Source organism: Lagopus leucura, unplaced genomic scaffold (assembly GCF_019238085.1).
Source record: "Lagopus leucura isolate 7727_CA_CO unplaced genomic scaffold, USGS_WTPT01 Super-Scaffold_100001, whole genome shotgun sequence".
In the NCBI taxonomy this organism is placed as follows: Eukaryota; Metazoa; Chordata; class Aves; order Galliformes; family Phasianidae; genus Lagopus; species Lagopus leucura.
The window spans coordinates 47,222,101-47,227,320 of record NW_024962262.1 but is presented as its reverse complement, the minus strand read 5'-3'; positions in this window follow the sequence as shown (position 1 = coordinate 47,227,320).

The following is a 5,220-nucleotide window of genomic DNA, read 5'->3' as shown; positions in this document are numbered from 1 at the left end:
CTCCGGCCCGGGCCCGCCTTACGCGGCGGGGCGGCGCTCCGGCCGCGGCTGCCGCATCCCCCCGCCCGGTTGCGGGCGGCGGCGACGCCTCCCCGCTCAGCCCCGATTGCCGCTGCTGCTACCGCTGCCGCCGCCGCCGCCCAACCCCGCCGCCGCCTCCATTTCCTCCCGCCGCGGGTAGGCCCCGGCCTCGGCGGCGCCCCCAGCCCCGCCGCTGGGAGGAAGAAGGTGGAGGCAGCCGTGGGGACGGAACGCTCCGCTCCGAGCAGACTCAGCGTCCCTGCCGGCCGCCAGCCCTGGGGCGGAGGCAGGAGGGAGGGAAAAGATGCTCGCCTCGCCTCGCCTCGCCTCGCCTCGCCCCGCCCTACCCCGCCTCACCTCGCTCCGGCGGGAGCGAGATGCCCTACCCCGCGGGTCCCGGCCCCAGAGAGTCCTCTTCCCGCAGGTACGGGGCCCGCCGCAGCCCTCGGCTCCTTCTCTGTGGGAAGATAAGCCAATGCTCGGATCGGCTGTCGAATAGCCGTATATTGACTGATCAATTCCTCTGAAAATGTCGTGGATAGTTTCCTAATGCTGCCCTAATAGTATTTCCCAAGCCCTGCAGAAGTGAAGCTCCTGGTGTGGAAGCCCCTGTAGGAGAGACTGACAGTGGGGCAAAGCCTTGCCATTTGAAGTCCTGCTGAATGCTGAAGACATATCTTGAAACATGAAATTGCGTGATAGAACACGTAGGAGAGGCTTTATTGCCTGGCTCCAAAAGCTGTGCCCCTATTGCTTGACCCAGCTGTGTTCTCTGTGTCTGATCATGGGAATCACAGAATCATTAAGGCTGGAAAAAAAACCCTCAAAGATCATCTAGTAGAACCATCACCCCCATGCCCACTGACCACATCCCTCAGTGCCACATCCCACGTTTCCTGAACACCTCCAGGGATGGTGACTGCACCACCTCCCTGGGCAGCCACTGCCTCACTGCTCTTTCTTAGAAGGAATTTTTCCTAATATCCAGCCTGAACCTCCCCTGGTGCAACTTGTGGACACTGCATCTTGTCCTGTCACTTTTGCATTGAGAAGAGGCACAAATGTGAATGTCCATACTGCTCAGCACTGGCTTACTTTGCAGTAGACATTTGTAGTTTGTGCTACGTACCATTTCACCCTGCATTTCTTATGAAATCTTGTGGGTAAATATATGAAAATATGAAAATTGTTTTTTTTTTTTTAATTGTGTGAATAAGTAAATACGTAAATAACACCTGTTCCCTCGAAACTGATTTATAGTGGAAGATTTTTTTCTTACCTTAAAACCTACGAAGTCTATGAAGAGCTTGCCAACAGCACAAGATCAGGGCCAACAGCTTGAGAATGGACAAGTTCGGTAGAGCCAGAACTGTAGTAGATGTTTCTATCTGTGTTCAGCTATCAATTAGTGAAAGAAGAAAAAAAATCCAATGACAGAAGAGTTTGAAATGCTTTCACAAATCAATAAAAATTAAAACAACAAAAACAATACTATACTGGAGCCTGGCCAAGAAAGCCCAGGGAAGCCTAGGGATGGTCTTCATATGAATGCTGTGGCAGCCTCCAGAGCAGGCCAGGCCAACACAAATGCATTACCAGCAATGCCTTAGGATGAAGTCTTAGTCAATGGGTTGGGTTGGGTTGAATCTCAAAGATGATCTAGTACCAGCCCCAAAGCCACAGGCAGGGTTGCCAGCCACTCAATCAGGCTGCCCAGAGCCCCATCCAACCTGGCCTTGAAGAACTCATGGGATAGAGCATCTACAACTTCTCTGTGGTGATGGTGTGGTGATATCCTCGTCCCTCCCTTCTGCCTGTGAAATAGAAATTGCGATAGTTACCTTGCTCATAAGGCACATCAGAAGTCTGAATTCATTCACCAGTTTGAGATTTGCGTAGGCTGACCACTTTGGAAGTTGCTTCTTTCTTCAGTCTTGAGGGTGACGACTAAGGTGCAGCCATGCACAGATTATTAATAAGCAGTCTTCAACTGTGGAACCAATTTCTGACAGATTATCAGACTCAACCCAAGCATTTTAACCTTTCAAGTATGTTGTTACTGACATGTATAATAATTAGACCTGTATAAATTGAACATGTTTTTTTCCAAACTTAAGCACAGTTAATAAGCTTTGTTTTCAGTAATTGGACCCAAAAATGTCTGATGGAGTTAAATAATGTGTTACATAGGAAACTGTAAAGTTGGATTATGAAATTGCTAGCTAGGGTTGACAGGGTTCTTGCTATTAGGAATGTTAAAATGTAGCGGGGAGCTTTAAATTGGCAGCAAAATCAATGGTTGTGTTTGTTGGTTTATAGAATCAGAGAATCAGAATTGTTTGAGTTGGAAGGGACCTTTAAAGGTTATCTAGTCCAATTCCCTTGCAATAAACAGAGACGTCAACAGTTGGATCAGATTGCTCAAAGCTCTATCCAGCCTGACTTTGGATGTCACCAGGGATGGGGCATCCACCACCTCTCTGAGCAACCTGTGCCAGTGCCTCACCACCCTCACTGCAAGAAACTTCCTCCTTACAGCCAATCTAAATCTCACTTTTTTTAGTTTGAAACTATTTCCCCCTTGTCCCATCACATCAGACCCTGCTGAAGAGTCTGACCCTTCTTTCTTATAGCCCTCTTTCAGGTACTGCAGATACTGCTGAACCTGAATTCATCCACATTTTCTTTGACTTTCCAAGCTTAAGGTATTCAGCAAAAGCATAGCTTCTGCGTACTGTTAAACTCATGAGATGTTTGTTTGTTGTTTGTTGTTGTTGCTGTTTGGTGTTATTTCAGGTTTCAACCCAATGCCAATTATTTGGATTAGTCTCGGTAGCTCTTTCAGTTAAGCTTTGCCTCCATAAAAGCTCACCCTAAGACAGGACACTTGTCCCAGATAAAATACTGAGGAAGCACAAATCTGATTGAAATCAGCAGGAACAGATGCTTTTCCTAGTGCAGTGTCATTACTGGCAAGGTCACTGTTCTGCCTTGTGGCTGTGTTTCCAAGGCATGGCTGATCACACTTTGTAACCGCTCTGACATGGTGTGCTGGTGTGTAATATATTTATTAGGGTTTGATCTCCATCACTACTTTCTCTCTCTTTCTGGAACTTTAGCAAGCTGCTTGAAATGTGGATCTGACTGACGAAAGGTAGAAAAGATAGAACACATTGTGGCCTCTGCAGCCACAAAAAAATCAGACTGAAGAATAAGCAGCCCTAAGAGGAGTCTCATACAGTTGCAGGATTCATTGGTGCGATCTAAACAGTAATTCCTATGGAGTGCCACAGGTAAGATAAGTCAGCAAAATGTCATATATTCATTTATTTTTTTTTTTCTGTAGTAATAACTTAAGCAAGGAGTCAGCTATAAGGTGTGTATCAAAAACAGCTGATGTATAGGAAAGACTGTAGTAGCTATAGGAGTGGGTGGGGGGGGGAGCTTAGGGCAGATATCTGTACCACAATGAGACTTGCTGTGCTAGAGGCAAGTTCAGATCCACAAGCAGCAAATAAGACTTTTTTCATTTGAAAACTAATTCCACTTTTTTATTGCAAGGTAGGAAAGTTTATCTCTTGATAAGTGCCTTGAGAACTGTTAAATCTTTTTATACCTTTATACCTTATACCATTAGATTTCCTTTGGATTACAAGACAAAAAATGTAGACTGATGTAAATAAGCCATTAGCTGAACCACATAGCTTACCTTGAAGTGTTAAAACGTTTAATCTGAGCTGTCTTTTGAAAGGGAAAACAACTCTGTGGGGTTTATTTGCATCAGTGAACTGAGCATGCTGCCAAGACTGGGCTACAGTAGCTAAGAACTACATTTAATTATCAAACCGATGTCAATTAAAATTGAATCCAAACATTCAAAATTAATTATATAGGCCATCAAATGAGTGCAGCCAACACACAAGCCATAATGCCAATGTAGCAAGATAAGTTAATTCTTAAAAAATAAATTAAAAAGAGAAGAACTGCCAGTTTGGGAGCACACAGAGATGCCTAAAGGAGGACTGAAGGACAACTTCAGTAACAGAAGTGTGAGCAGAGAGAAGGATGGGGAGGCATGGGAGTGAGATGGGGTCCTGTTTGCTCCCAAATGCATGTTAGACAGGTGTTTTATATAAGTTGAACAGCTTTCACAGGGACACCAAGTGCTTCAAATAACTTACAACTTGCTGTTTGGGGTGACTCTTGAGAGCTGGCAGATGTGATACCTGGCACGTTGTAACATTTGTTTCCCTTATTTCCCTTACCCTTACCCCTTACCCTAGTGTCCCAGTGGCCCAGTAATTAGCACCACTCGTAGCGAGACAAGAAACAATGTTCAGGAGTTCTAGGGGATGTAAGCCTAGAATGGTGATCCTAAAATGACAATCACTGCTCTGCAACCCAAATTTAAGAGAGAAAGAACTGGAACTTTACATCACAAATCTTCCCAGCACACTCTCCTTGTCAAGGCCACAGCCAGGTGCTATCAGTGGAGTGGCATGGCCATTAGGGTAGCACATAGTGTCTAAATCTTGTGTTACCACAGGTGGTTTTCTTAGTGTTTGAGGACACCACCTTTGAGCACAGATCCTATTAACACAACTCTGCTCTCAGTGCCTGTACCTTTCCTTTATAAATACTGTGCGTAGCCCAGAGCAGCTGTGTTGAACATTGCTTCTCTTGCAATGTGACAGAATACAGTTATTGAATACAATCCTTTTTTCTTTCTTTTTCTTTCTTTTTTTTTTTTTTTTTTTTTTTTTTTTTTTGTGTGTGTGTGTGTGTGTGTGTGTGTGTGTCAATTCAGAGCCTAACTTTTACCCTTGTTCAGCTTATTGTAGGGCACCAAATCCCATGTACATTCCAAAGCCTCTCACAGTAATCTTACAGAACCACAACTATTTCTTTTTTTAGCCTAAGAAACACCCCAGCCTGGCATTTCAAGGCATCAAACCATTTAGGCATGTTTCCCCAGCAACATTATATTTATTTTAAGTTGCACCCCCAGAAAAGGAGGCTGCCATCCATCCTCCCACTTGCAATTCCCACTAGACATTCTGTCCTTTTATTTTTGACATCACTGAACTAGTTTTTCCCACTTTCCAAAAAGTGCCAGAGCTGTTAGCATGTGCTTTGTTGCAACATCCTTTTATTTTTATTTTTATTTTTATTTTTATTTTTATTTTTATTTTTATTTTT